Here is a 14968-nt window from a genome sequence, read left to right on the forward strand (position 1 = left end):
CCACTTAGAATGCTATATGGGCCTGTGGAAGCCCCTTCTGCCTATTCAAGCAGAACAAGTTGAGATGAGAAAGATCCTCAGTATCAGAATATAAAGTAAATAGACAATAATAGTACTAGAAATATTCTGAAAATTAATCATTAAAACCACAGCTCACAAGACTACACAAATAGAACCTGTGTGTGTAAACTTAAGTATGGTGACTACCTGATAAATGTAAACATTTAATAATGACTCATAATTTGTTAACATAATACACAAAAATGTCCAGGATACAATAAAAAAGTCATTCGTCATACAAAGAGCAAAGTAATCACAATTTGAATTAGAAAAGTTGCTTACTGATGCCAACACCAAAATAAATTGAATACTAGAATTGCCTGACCAAGATTTTAAGGAGCAAGGATTACAAAGTAACTTAACATGCAATACAAATTTTCTTAAAATACATGAAAATATGCAAAATCTCAGCAGATAAGTAGAAATTATAATAAAGAGTCAAATGAAATTTAAAAAAACTGAAAAATAGATGGGCTCAAGAATCAAGTATAGATTCAGATGATGCAAAGAATTTGAGAATATATCAGTAAGAGTTACCTAATAACCGAACCAGTAGAAAATTAGACTGCATAAAAATGAATGGGGTCTGGGCCGGAGAAATGGGTTAGCAGTTAAGGTGCTTGCCTGCGAAGCCTCAGGACCCAGGTTTGATTCTCCAGGTCCCATGTAAGCCAGATGCACATGGTGGTGCATGCATCTGGAGTTCATTTTCAGTGGCTAGGGACCCTGACATGCCCATTCTATCTCTCCCTCCCTCTCTCTCCCTCTCTCTCTTTCTCCCACAAATAAATAAAAATAAATCTTTAATATTTTTCAAAAGAAAAGAAAAAATGAAGGGAGTCTTAGATATGTATGGGACAATAGCAAAAGTTCCAACATTAGTATAATCAAATCCTAGAAGAAGAAAATAAGCAGTTGAATTGAAAACATCCCATATTTATTGAATGATATAAACTCAAGATTCAAAAACACAGAGAAAACCACAAATAGGAAAATCCAAAGAAGGTCATGCCAATAAAAATCATAACTAAACTTCGGAAATAAACAATATATAACAATTCGGAGATTCATGGTTTCTGTAACATTTGATCCAAAGTCAATGTCTTCTTTTCTTCCAATAATTTTACCCTTCACCTCATAGTCACCTTTTACTTCCTATTTTAGTGTGATTTCCATGATATCCCAAATATTAGCGAGTAAACATGCTCAGACTTACTAACAAAGTTTGAAATTAGGGGAAAACACTCTTTCTGTCACCCAAGGCCTTCATGTTTACTCCCAGCACTACAGTATTCTGTCATTTGTGTACTTGAATATTTTTCTTAATTCCAGAGCTTCCACTTCTTACTTAAAAAAATGCCGTCATTCATTAGTTTTGTCTGCTAAGATGAATTAGACCTTAATATATGTTAAACCACTCATTGTTAATTTTATGTCATTAATCTTATTTTTCTCTCATATCAATTCAAAAAATTAGTTTCTACTTCTCATGTTTGTAGATTGTTATTATAATTTCTTCATCCCTCTGAACTCATAGCAAGCAATAAACTAATCTTCTAATCCTTAGAGTTTTCAAACTGTTTTTAGGGACTTCTAGGTTTTGCTTATTTTTGAACTCTGTCCATCAGAAAGTCCTAGATTCTATTTTTAAATACTTTCTTGAAATTTCTTCAATTTGATAACATCTATTTAAAAGCAGTATACACCTAGGCATTCCAGGATATTTCTAGTGCCAGCAGCACACAAATATAGTAGTCAATAGAGTGTCTGCATGGTGGCAGAATTCAGAAACTGATTAAAAATGTGGCATTTTACATATTAAGTCTCCTGATGTGTCTGTTCAGTTTGGGGGGTTTCCAGGTTTCTTGGGTCTTGAAAATGATTCAGAAACAAAAATGGCCCAATTGTCTTCCATTTTTATCTCATCTATGATCACATGCTGCTACTAATGCTGAAGAAATTCATCTGTTAAGTGTGTTTATATTGAAACACTGAAGAACCACTAACCCTTTATGGGTTACTGCATTTTTTAAAAAGTTAGAATAAAATGATGAATGAAAAATAAGAATGTATGACAAAACTAACAATTCTGAAAAAATGCTTTGATGCATCATGAGACAATGTGATATAAGTGGGAAAGGGCTAGGATGAGAATTTCTATTTACTTCTGAGAACTTAACAATGACAGAATAAATTTAAGAAAATTACTTCACCTTTCTGGGTGGGCCCTGGAGGATACTCACTGTATGAAAGGATTTGGACTGGCTGGCTTTAAGGTTTCTTACAATATTTAAATTATATGAATTCCTAGTACACAGGTTTTAAATTAAACTATAAGGGCTATTGGTTGCTTATGAACAAAATACAATATCTTCATATATAAGAGCAGAGAACCACAGTTCTTTCTACTTTAAAGTACTGAAAAACACTTCAGAAAGAGCAAGCAAGATTTCCTTTAGGTAACAAATTATAAAAAAGAACATTCCAGGTAGAGAGAAAATACATGAACCAAGACATCTGTATGTAAGAATATGCTGTATTGGAATAATAAAGGGTGGCCGGATAAGACTAGAGAATAGGGGGTGAGGTGAGAGTTTGGTCTAATGTAGATAACATTCAGACTGTGAATGGTACTAAATGCTACTCTTACTGTCAAGAATTCATGCCATAAGCAATACGTAGTCACCATTCATATGAACCCTATTCACTTGTAAACTAGCTAGTGATGTGATCACATTTGTACTTTAGGACAAAGTCTTTAAGTTGGAAAAGTTCAATTTGAAGATAATACCCTGAAGGTAAATAGGCTCCTTAGGAAATAACTGAAGACATATAACCAGAAGTTGATAGAAGCTCCAATCTCTTTCTGCAAGAGAATAAAAGAAAAATAGAAAGAGGCAGAGAAATATGGGCATTTCTTTATAGGAAAGTACATATGCAGCTCTCCCTTAACGCTTCTCTCTGTCTTCCACAATGCCCACTTTTCTGCCTGTTCACAATTGACATAGACCACACTGACCCCCAAAAGTTGTAGACTCATGAAGTCTGTGGTTCTACTAATGCTTGTGAGAAATCTCTCACTTGAAGTAACACAGAATCGAGCATGGAGGAATCCACACATAGATATGCCAAGTGAATCAAGAATTTTGATTAGGATAATTTTAAGTTCTTATTTTCTTGATAAAGGATTGACTGGTTAATCTTTATCAGTGAGTCAGGTATAGGCCTTGGCAAAAGACTTCCCAGTGAGATTTTCATGCATCTCTGAATTGAACCTTTATTTTAGAACCATATTATTCACTGTTACTTTTATTAAAAATTTACCATGAAGTTTATGTTATTTAATTACTCCCCATTCCAGACTAGCAGAGGACCTCCTTCATAATGTTCCCCAGCAGGTGGTACCCTAGCTTCTACAAGAAGTTCCTTAAGGATTCCTCCACTGCTTTCCAAGTCACTTGGATTCAGATCCTAAAAGTACAACCTTATGTATTTTATGACCATGTACAATTTTGCAACTATTTTGAGCATACATATGTTTATTCTGGGTGCCTCTCCATGCCTTCCCTTTCAATTTAGTAAGTGTCTAAGTTTTACTAGGAAATTGCAATGCTATTTGATATATTCATTGTCTTAGACATGCTTATCTAACTTTTACTATATGTGAAACATTGTTATTGTAGAGTAGAAGGAGGAGGACAGCAGAATGAGAATGGAGAATAAAATCAGACATAGTAAGTCATTATCCCAATGAGTTTAACATATACTGGAACCAGGACATCATTACTAAAGATTTTGTACAAACCTAAAAATGACCATGGCTTTACCTTTCTAAAAAGAAGGGAGAAAACCAATGATCCTGTAAATCAGTCAAGTAGCTTGCCATGTGAAGAAAAGTGTTTATCTCCTTCAGTTTTTGTTGGCATACCATCAGCTACTCAGTGTCTGGCATTCTGCCCATTACTCATATGCATTATCCAATAGAGAAACCAGGCTTGACATACTTCCTTGATGCCCCCAGTATTTAATGATAACATCTATTTCAAAGAGCATCTAAAACCACTATGCTTTCCCAGTTGGGATGTCAGAACTCTGGAGCTTTTCTTGAGTTGCCTAGAAAGGCCACTAACAGTTGAGAGAAGGGGCAAGAGTACTAGATCGCCATGTGTGATAATTAAAGTATTGTCAACTTGATCTGTTTAGTAATTCACAGAAATCCCTTAAATTCCTTTCGGGTGGGTCTCAGAGGTTGCTTCCAGGAAGGATAAAACTAAAGGCAGCCCCTCTCAGAGGGGTACTTCATATAAGGAAGTTCTGGGTGAAAAGAGCCCTTCCTTCTTCCCACTTGGCTGCTGGGGCTGCTTGCTGCCTTCCAGCATGGATTGAAGACCGACATGGACTGAAGACCAATGTCAACTGAAGATCTGCGTGGATGGAAACCCAGCAGCTCCTCAGGAAGCCTCCGGACCTTCTGGTGCCATCTGCAGTGCTGGATCCAGACTTCTGTGGCCAGGTACTTCTGAGGCATCTGGCGACGTGGACTGAGCAGCTACCACTTGATTCTTGGGCCTGCAACTGCTATTGGACTACCATAAGCTAATCCAATAAATTCCCTTTTTAAAATAATTCATTCTAGCACTTCTGTTCCCCTAGAGAACCCTGACTAATACACCCTGTTTCTGCCTGTGATCTTTCAAAGCCCAGCAGACTTGATTATCAAAAGTACATTATCTTGCCTTCTATCATTTAAAGTCTAGATGTCCAGACTTTTGACATACCAACATGACATTGCCATCTACAAAGTTCAAACTCAGGAAATGTGCAATTGAGTTAAAAAAAAAAAAACAACATAAAATCTCATGATGTTTTAAGTAACTCTAATTTTGCATTGGGCAACCTTCATAGCTATCTTCAGCTACATGTGGCCCATGGATTTCAGGTTGGACATGCCTGATTCCTCCCCAAAATAGCTCTTTCCTATGTCTAGAGATCATTTGCATCATAACCACTTTTCTAAGTAAGAAAATTATTCAAGGTATTGTGTTGAGGCTTCCCAATTTGATTAGGAAGAATTTCTCTGAGCCCTATTTTTAAGGATCATTACTTATACATGAACTGAGTAGATGCAACACCATTTAAGTTTGTCTTGACTCAAAGTCACCATTATGAACATGAATTACTATACTATATTGTGATATTCTCTGGTATAATTAAGGAGTGAAGAAAAATTACCCACTAAGCTGATTTCAGGTTACTATTCTTAGAAGAGTCTCTGTACTTGAATCTCCTCCTTACTACCATCTCTCTCTTTTTATTGCTGTCAGCATGCTTTAAAATATTTTGTTTAAAGAAAGAGAGCAAGAGTGAGTAAATGGGCATGAAAATGGAATGGTTACTTCCTTCTCTATACTGGATTAACTAGCTATCTTTACTAACTAATCCAAATAAAAACCTAATGAAAAATGTTTTTTTTTGTTTTTTTGTTTTTTTTTTGTTTGGCGTTGAACTCCAGGCTTTATAGTTAGACAGTAGGGAGGGAGCACCGCCCCTTTCTCTGCCTGTAAAACCTAGCAAAATGTGGTCTATGTGCTCACCATCGTTTTTATATTTACTTTATTTTATGTTAAATTTTGTTATACAGAAATACAGGCAACCCAATCAATGATTCCAAAATTTGGCAAACAAATCTAACAACACCTTTTAGACTCAATGAAAAAATCTCACTTATTTGAGGTCCTCATCATTATAGATCTTTCTTACATGATGAATTATATTATATAATCCTTACATAATGCCCCTCTCTCATGACTGGTAGCTTTTCTTTCCCTTCTTCTTTCTGCCCATATTTTTAAATTTCTTTTGCAGGTCCACTATTTGTTCCTGAGGTTCCTGGGGTATGGCTGTCTATACTGGAAAATAAAAAAAAAAAAAGTCAGTTGTCTTTTACTTGTCATCAAATAAATAAAACTTTAAACATTATTATTATATCATCAATCATAGCCAATGCTGAATTTTTCATAAATGAGGGACACAGGAGGGAATAAACATAGCTTTCCATGGCACTGCTAATTTCAAAGAGCTTACCTAAGTTTTCAGATGACACATTTTAATTTTGGGTTGGAAAATATGGTCACCATAAGTACAAGGCATCCATGAAAAATATACAGTACATAATGAGACCAGTGTAATTCAATGTGAAAGACAATAAAAATTGAACAGGCTTGAGGCATTTAAATAAAAGATATAACAGTGTGACACAATGCAACTAGACAAGCTTCAACAGAGAGAGTTGGCAGACCCTGTGAGATGAGTAATATTATACAGTGGGAATGGAATTGGAAGTGAGGTTCATCATCTGGACAAGTTGAGGACCCCATTTATATGACAGTAGAATATTTCTCAGCAGCATCTTACCACACCAGCCAATCTCTTGCCACTGATATTAAATGCTGAAATATTTCAGTTTGCAGAAGCCTCTTCCTGCCCTCTCAGAGGTACCTCCTGGCCCTCATCTCACCTTGCCAACTCATTCCCAGACTTTAACTTAAATGGCTCTCTAGTCAATGGAAAGCTATTCAAATCCACCTTGTTTTTATATGGATTAGATCTATTCCCACCAGAAATGATAACAAATCCCAATCAGTGATCTGATATACATTTAACACTCAAAGGTCAAACTAACTATATTTTTGTCTTAATCTTCAAATTGATTTAGGATTGTCACATAGATATAACCCACAGCAATGATGACCATAAACTAACATGCAGATAATTTCAAAATTGCAAATGAAAATTGATAAATGTAAATAAGAATTAAATATATAGATCAAATAATTATGTCATGTGCATGCCAAGTCCAATTAACAGATAAGTGAACAGAGAACAGCAAGAAAATTTCATGACAAAGTACAATTGGTAAGTTATGGTTTTGGAGTGACTGAGGAACTCTTGAAGGAGTTAGAATATCAAAACTGGTCAGCAATAGGGTGGGAAAACAGGCAAGGAAGCTTTGGCTAAAGCTTATGTGCAAGAATAAGAAATTTTAGATGGGATTTTCACTAATCTGACAAGTAAATTCCCCTGTATATATATTTATTGTTTTTCTCTATTCCTAGTACATCTTAAAATGAAAATGTTTAAAACCTTGAGTTACCAAATGACTGGTAAAAATACAGTTATCTTTGAGAGCTACTACTAGTATTATCAGCATCATGATGAACATCAACACAACACATGTTAACAGATAAATAAACTTGTTAAAATAAATGTTGCAATCCAAAGTTGTCATAGGGATGGCCAGTTGGCATCTTGAAGGTTTCCTGTGTATTCCACGCATCTTGCTAGTTGCGTATATGTTACAGGCATTGTGAACAATTTCTAGGAATGACTTACAAACATTATACACATTGCCTAGGAATTGTTTACAATTCCTGATTTAACATTCTGCCTGTAACATAAATACCAGTTAAAATAAAAGGAACTTGATCATACACTGGCTCCAAATCAGAAGGCAGTATTTATGCATGCCTGTCATATAAGCAGAAGATTGATTTTTCGTACAAAAACGTAACATGTCATATGCAATGGCCAAATAACTGTAATATTCTCTTTTAAGACTCACATGCAGAAAAGTATGCATGAATTGACTAAAAAGATCTAAATACAAAGGAATACTTGATTCTGTGCTTTTTAAAGTAAATTAATTTTACAGTTGAAAAATCATAAGTCCAAATATATAATGGATATATATTTCAAAAATGTAATCTATTTATTTTACATTTGACATGTCTTTCTTTTTACTGCTTTTTGAACAAATTCACTGCTAACTTAATATCTATATTAAAAATATTCCATCACTTGCATACACAAATATATGCTGTACTTTTTGAAGTAGTCCCCTTTAGAAGACATATTCTGATATTGCCATTTCTCAGAATATCTTTGAAATGCTGTTTTAAAAACTTCCTTCAGAGCCAGTTTATGAATTACTCAATAAAAGTCACATTGCTTTCTTATCACATTTCTAAAGAGAATGTATGTGATATACATTAGTCACACAATATATTTTTAATTTTTTAAAAGTTTTTACTTATTTGAGAACAACAGACAGAGAAAGAGGCAGAGAGAGAGAGAGAGAGAGGCAGAGAGAGAATGGGTGTGCCAGGGCCTCCAGCCACTGCAAACAAACTCCAGACGTGTGCGCCCCCTGTGCATCTGGCTAACGTGGGTCCTGGAGAATTGAGCCTCGAACTGGGGTCCTTAAGCTTCACAGGCAAGCGCTTAACTGCTTAGCCATCTCTCCAGCCCCACACAATATATTAGCTATATAATTTGTATAAATCAGATTAATCTGGGAAATCAAAATACACCCACATAATTACTAAAGCCCTGTCCTAAACCATCCTCTGAAACTTTTCTCAGAATGGATGCAAGAAAGTCTCCCCTCCATTCAACCATCCAAAAATACATGTACAGTTAAAAAGTATTGACTTTCATTTGTTTCAATAAAGATTCTTGGTACATTACATTTAGCCAGACCAGGCAGCTAGACTTTAAGCTTCATGACAGTGGGACGTTGTTGGGCTCACTGCTATATTCTCAGCACCTTGAACAATTTTTGGCATCTTGTAGTTGTTCAACAGTATTTGTTGAGTGGCTGGGTGAATGGATGTGTAAATGGATGAATGAAATTCCTTAAAGAGTTATCGATTGTTCTTTGGATGTAGAGCCCTGTCCTACTATGCATAAGGCCCTAGGCTCAATCCCCAGCACTGCAAACAATAAAATAAGATAATATGTCATAGACTAATACATACTGATGAAAATGTAAAATACAAAGTTGATGGGTAAATTGAAAACAAGACCATGCCTTCTTTGGGAATCAACCCAGGATATCTCTGTTTCACAGTGGCTAACAGAGATACTGGTGTTGTTTGTCGCATATTTCCTGATTGAGAACTTGTTAGCATAGAACTATTAGAAGCAAGAATCTGTTGTGGAACAGTTTGTTAATACTGTGTTCCATCCACAGACTAGGTCCCTGGTACAAGTTAGCTACCTTTCAAATAAGTGCCATGGGATTTTATTTTCAAGGGTTGTGAAGCACAGTTATCTAAAGTGGCCTGGGTTAGGTCACATACCAAACTAATGAAGGATGAAAGAACAGTTGTCTGAGATGAGGAAAATAAATAGCAGTATCTTGACACTGCTCTGTTATTTACCATATGTGACGCTAGAATTGTAGTTTTAAACTTCACTATTACTGCCTTCTTCATAGACAAAAAAAAAAATCATGACCCTGAGGTCATCTTCAGCTCATTAACTTGGGACTAGTTCCTGTTGCCTGTCCTAGAAAAACAGCAGCAGCAGCACTAGCAGTAATCAATGTAAACATAGTTTCTAGCAATATTGCCTGCAATTATATTATATAGCACTTTTTGAGTGTTTAATACATGACATGCACTATCTTTAAATTTTCTCTTTTGGCGCTCTTTACAAATATATTCAATAAACAATGTTCTTATTTCAACTGTGTAAACAAAGTGAGGCTAAGACACCTCGCTAGCAAGGGGTCGAAGGCTTTGTCTGCCTTACTCTCATGCTCTACACTGAAACACAGTAATATTCTGCCCCTAAGAATTATATGCTGCTCTCTGACCCATATTTCTCTGGTCCATAGTAAAGATTCAAGAAAAATCTAAATCTATGGCACTGTTCAACCTTGAAGTGATTTGGTCCCATTTTATAGTATTCGATAATAGTAGCTGCAAAGCAACACAATCATAAAGCCTGAACATCTGTTTTAAGACCTTGAGTAAGTCTGTTTTTCTGGAATATCCCCTTAGAAATGTTTTTGAACATTTGTTCAAACAAGTTGAGGTCTGGACACCCTCTGATGCCTTTCTTGATTGGTTATGCGCCAAGTATGACATGATCTTTCTGCATGTGGTTTGAGTTAAATGGAAGTGTTGCGCATGCCCACTAGACCTGCCTCTAGATCCAGACAAGCAGGCCTGCTGAGGAGATGGTGGCCCTGGGGTGATGGATAGAACTAGTTGGTTGTGTCACACCATAACCATCACTGAAGGGGCAGGCATCACCCAACAGCAAGGCTATTTCTATAATCTTAACCAATATTTTCCCTTTTCCCTGGGTATTTTATCATCTTTGGGATGGGTTCCAGCAACACTCAATGGACGTCTCATGTGCTGTGCCTTCAGAGTTTCAGGAGCTCTAAGCCTAAACCACAAAGCCAGTTTCTATTGTCTTTCTTTCCTACTACAAGCTACCTGAGCTCTACCTGCTGTGCCATGAACTCATTAGAGAATTGACGAACATCTCTGGAAAGTGCCTCCTTGTGCACATAACTGGAAGGGACTGTAATCCCAGACAGTTTTACAGCTTTGGCAGGATGGAAGTATACTCTGTGGATATATTGAATGTCACCTCTTGGCCTGGGATTGTGGGAGATGGCTGCAGAGCCCATCAGCAAGGCTGCCACGTGGCCAAGTCCATGTGAGTGATGGAAACATGGCTATTGGAAGAGGCCAAGGCTGGTAATGAGGGAGGAGACACTCAAACCTAAGGGGAATCCCTGAATCCCCAACATCTGTGAGATGGATCAGATGAGGCTAGAGGATAAAAAGCAATGCAAAGCATTTGGCTGGTCTATGTGTATAAGGAAAGAAACAAAGAAGACCAAATAGTCTGCTATGAGCATGGGAAAACTGTGGGTGTTGGGTCTGCCTTTATATCCAATTTAGGAGAGACCATATACAATGAAAGGACTGTGGGGTTAGATACAAATATAATTATAGGCAAAGTTTTCCTTCTACCACCATGAACTTCTGAAATTACCTTCAAATATTCTTGAAAGTCCTATAAGCTGGTGTTTTTCTTTGTGATGAAAATATAACCTCTTGCTCATGTCCTTCAATGTAAAATGCACATGTACCACTGAAAACTGACCATATCAACTCCTCTTACACTTGCTGTAACAATGCCCAGAGAAAAGAATATGAGCTAGCAGTTGCTATTGATGTTTTATTGATTGATAAAGAGAGGTTTAGTGAAAATGAAATGGAGAAGAGGTTATTAAAACTTTCAGAATCAGAAGTCATGGAAGTCTAAATGTAGCAAAATATGAAAAGGGATGATAGATATAATAGAACTTGGCAATTGGCTAGATTTATCAGGATGATGGGAAAAATTTAAATGTGCCAGATTTATTTGTCTTACTGATAGGGAAAAACTAAAACAGTAGTCCTAGTTATAAAAACAGTAAATTCAGGAAAATAATACAACCAGAAGGGAAGAAAATGGATATTACTGTAGCCCAAAGGAGAATTAGAACAGGTATTTAAAAATTCTGATCTAGTACTCAGAAGAGAGGTTTGGGCCAGAGATAAAAATTCAAGAAGGGCAGCACTTGCATGGTCCTTCACCTAAGTTCAAATCTACTCGTTTCCAATCATTATAAACAGATAGGACATACAAAGACTATTTGACATCTCTATTTTCCTACTACTGCTAATAGTCCTCCCTGCTTCCATCCATCTACAGAACCTTACAGTACAGTAAGCTAGATGGCCTCTTTGTCTATAGTAAACATTCAGAGGACATACATTTACTTTTAAGAATTATCATTATATTTGCAAACACAGGTCATTTGTGAGTAATAAATATCCCAAGCAGATCATATTAATCAAAGTTTCAACTGCTTTGAAAATAACTACAATAGTGAAAAATTAATATCCAAGAAAAAACCCAAAAGGGAAGATAAAGTGAGTGCTACAGTAGAGTTATGGTGACCATATTTACTGAAATATAAAATTTAACATTGGCTTTTGTTGAAAAAAACTGCTATTCTGAAATCCTTTCTGATTGAATGAGGCAATTTAGATGTAACTGAAGTGATAAAACATTGAAATTTCCAGGACATCTGAACTGTTCCTAGTGTTAATAAGACAGAATACTTATCATGGGAAATATATAGAGTAGAATATGAATAACAGAAAATGTTTTATGTCTGTTCACTAGAATTCTTTTCTTTTTATATTATATTACTTCCAGTTTTTAGTGCCTAACAATCTTGGTATTTGTTCTTTCTCTAAAGAAATTGAAGACCCCAAAATACTGAAGGTCAGAGTGAGAAAGAGTACCTCAGAAATTAATTGTACTGTTTTTAATACATAGAGATCCAGAACTAAGAAATGAATTGCTCAATATCACACAGTAAGTCAACATTGAACTAAGTCTAGAGTCAGGGTATTTTGACCCTATAAATATTCTCTTTACAAACACTCAACCTCCATTTGAGTAGCAACTTTTTGCTTCCTTCTTCATATCTCATCCATGACCTTTGTTTTTGAAGTCCCTGGAAGAAAGGGGTCCACTACCCATAGGAAGCAGTAAAAAAGTGCTCCACCATCTCAATTTGCTCTGATGTATGGTACCAGCCCCCACCACACACATTTGAACACCTTTCTACTTCTCAGCTGGAACTTACATACCTCTGTTACACCAAATACCTTGAGGTTAAATAGGACATCATGAGAAACACAGGTGGAACTTGGGCACCTATTATGTCCAGGATTCCATTCCCAGATGATGAAAAGTGAGACATTCCATACATAGGTCCTGCTGGACTGTCAGCACATTCCCTGATCTCTATCCTTTCTCAAAGTTGTTGGAAAGAATAAACTTCTTGTTCAGGGATGAAGATTCGCTGCTGAGAGAAGATTTACTCATGGTTATATTTCATTCCTTAAATTTTTCTAAACTCCTCTCTATAGTTAAGCAGAAAAAATCATATTGTATTTTCATATGTTACATGAGGTGACTTGTTCAAAATAACACAATAGAGCTAGAACATATAACTTAGAGCACACATGGCACATCTGCTCCCTATTTCCCCAGAGCTTTCAGAAAAGCTGGTGGCCAACACTGGAGCAAGTATGCCTGCATCATGTATGACTTTTGTGTGTGGAATATGTTTCTACAAGCCCATTCATCATGTAAGACACTTTAGAAGGTTCCCATCTGAGCCTATGAGCTCATAAGCTTCTGAAAGAAGGGTTTGTAGATAGATTCATCTTTCTTCCCACAAGGTCTACCATCTGGTTAGCAAGTGCATAACAAATAAATGTGTATGGAACTCCACTAAAACAGCAAGTGCAAAAGTAGTTTAGAATAAAACAATAGACCAGTGCAATAATGTAGAGGGTTTTACATGAAGCTTGTGAAATTTACTTTCTAGCATAGGCTGTGACTGCACATCCTAGTATCTTGTATAAAACAGAATTCTTTCAATTTTAGGGTTCAGCCCCATAACAAGTAGAAACTGTGATTGCCTATACAAGAAGAACTGAGTCTTCTTTTTTCAGTATGTGAGGAACTCATGGTTCCCAGGCACTTACTCCAATGTGTCGCAAGCAATTTTTCTGAAGTGTTACATATACCTTGGGCTTGAGACCAAGTGCAAAAAATTCACCCCATCAGAAAAATCATTGAGGCATCTTAAAGTAATGGAAACTGGTGCTTTGTATTAAACTTGTTTCTTTCCATCCCTGTTTTTGGTGCCTATATAATGACTGTGAAGGAAAAACAGAAAGCATGTAGCATGCATAGTATGGGATTAAATAGGTAGGAAAGATAAAATGAAAAGGACCTGGAGATGTATTCTGATCTTTAATTCAGTTGACTGGAGATGTGTTCTGACCTTTAATTCAGTACACAGATGATATCTAAAGAGCAATATACAACCAAACCTTCAAACCAAGGGTGTCCCACAGGTCAGTGTGTCCCACTGCTAACATCCAATGTTAGATGAAGTGTAGGAGTATATGGCCTTTCCCCATGTCTTTTCCTACATCTCAGACTTTTGGTATTATATTATTAAGATGAAATTTATCAGAATTTAGTGACTTCAGTGCTTGAAATTAAACACCCAAAGTAAAGACAAATCCTGGCCTGTAGAATAAGTTGCCTATCGGACTGGAGAGATGGCTTAGCAGTTAAAGAGCTTACCTGCAAAGCCAAAGGACCCAGGTACTATTCCCAAGCACCCACGTAAGCCAGATACATAAGGTGGTGCATGCATCTGGAGTTCATTTGCAATGACTGGAAGCCCTTACATTCCCATATTCACTCTCTCTCTCCTTATTGAATAAATAAAATATTTAAAAATAATAGTTGCCTATCAAAGTTTTAAGTGGCTTAGTTGTAGAAAGAGAGGAACAGGGAAATGCAAATATCATTTGCAAATATCATTTGTTTCTAAGAAATGTTACCAATCTTAAGAGGTTCTAATATCATTCTACTTGGTTGACAGGTATGCTTACAGTTCTAGAGGCTGAAAATCCAAACTCAGTATGTCAGGGCAGATTTCTGGAGAGGCTTTTCTTCCTGGCTTGTAGAAGATCATCTTCTTCATATGGTATCACACTGTCTTTCCTCTGTGGAGTGAGAGGGAAGGATGGAGGGGAAAAGAAAAGAGAGAGAAAGAGAGAGGGAGGGAGAGAGAGAGAAAAAATGAGAGAGAGAGGAGAGAACTGATGTTTTCTTCTCCTCTTATATGGATAACATGTCTATTGGATTAGGGCGCTCCTAATCCAATATGATTTCATTTAGCCTTGATCATCTCCCCCAATTACTTATTTCCAAATTGAGTCACATTGTATTTAGAGCATCGGGGAACACAATCCAATCCTTAACAGTATTAAGTGTACTCTAATAAATCTGAAAATATTTTAGTGATTTGCATATATTAGTAAGTGATTGAAATCAAGACTAGAACTCAGTACCATTAACACTTGGTCCTGCATTCTTTCTGCTATACCATGTGGCTGTATATAGACTTAGTTAGGAAGTCCTCTCCTGCTTCTATGTTCTATATCAGTCTGTGGAG

The 14968-nt window shown here is 36.3% G+C and overlaps 1 long non-coding RNA gene across 3 annotated transcripts in view; it reads right to left on the reverse strand.

Annotated features, from left to right (window-relative positions):
- Positions 1 to 1075: 1075 nt before the first annotated feature.
- LOC123456603 overlaps positions 1076 to 14968 on the reverse strand; it is a 67610-nt gene continuing 53717 nt past the window's right edge. For 2 of the 3 annotated variants that reach the window (XR_006634584.1, XR_006634586.1), the window contains exons 5-8: positions 14403 to 14516; positions 12573 to 12790; positions 5849 to 5969; positions 1076 to 2926 (exon numbers count right to left, since the gene is read on the reverse strand). This is a non-coding gene — a long non-coding RNA (uncharacterized LOC123456603). The remainder of the gene's footprint in view (positions 2927 to 5848; positions 5970 to 12572; positions 12791 to 14402; positions 14517 to 14968) is intronic. The other variant, XR_006634585.1, reaches the window with a different exon arrangement.

This window comes from Jaculus jaculus, chromosome X (assembly GCF_020740685.1).
Source record: "Jaculus jaculus isolate mJacJac1 chromosome X, mJacJac1.mat.Y.cur, whole genome shotgun sequence".
NCBI lineage: Eukaryota > Metazoa > Chordata > Mammalia > Rodentia > Dipodidae > Jaculus > Jaculus jaculus.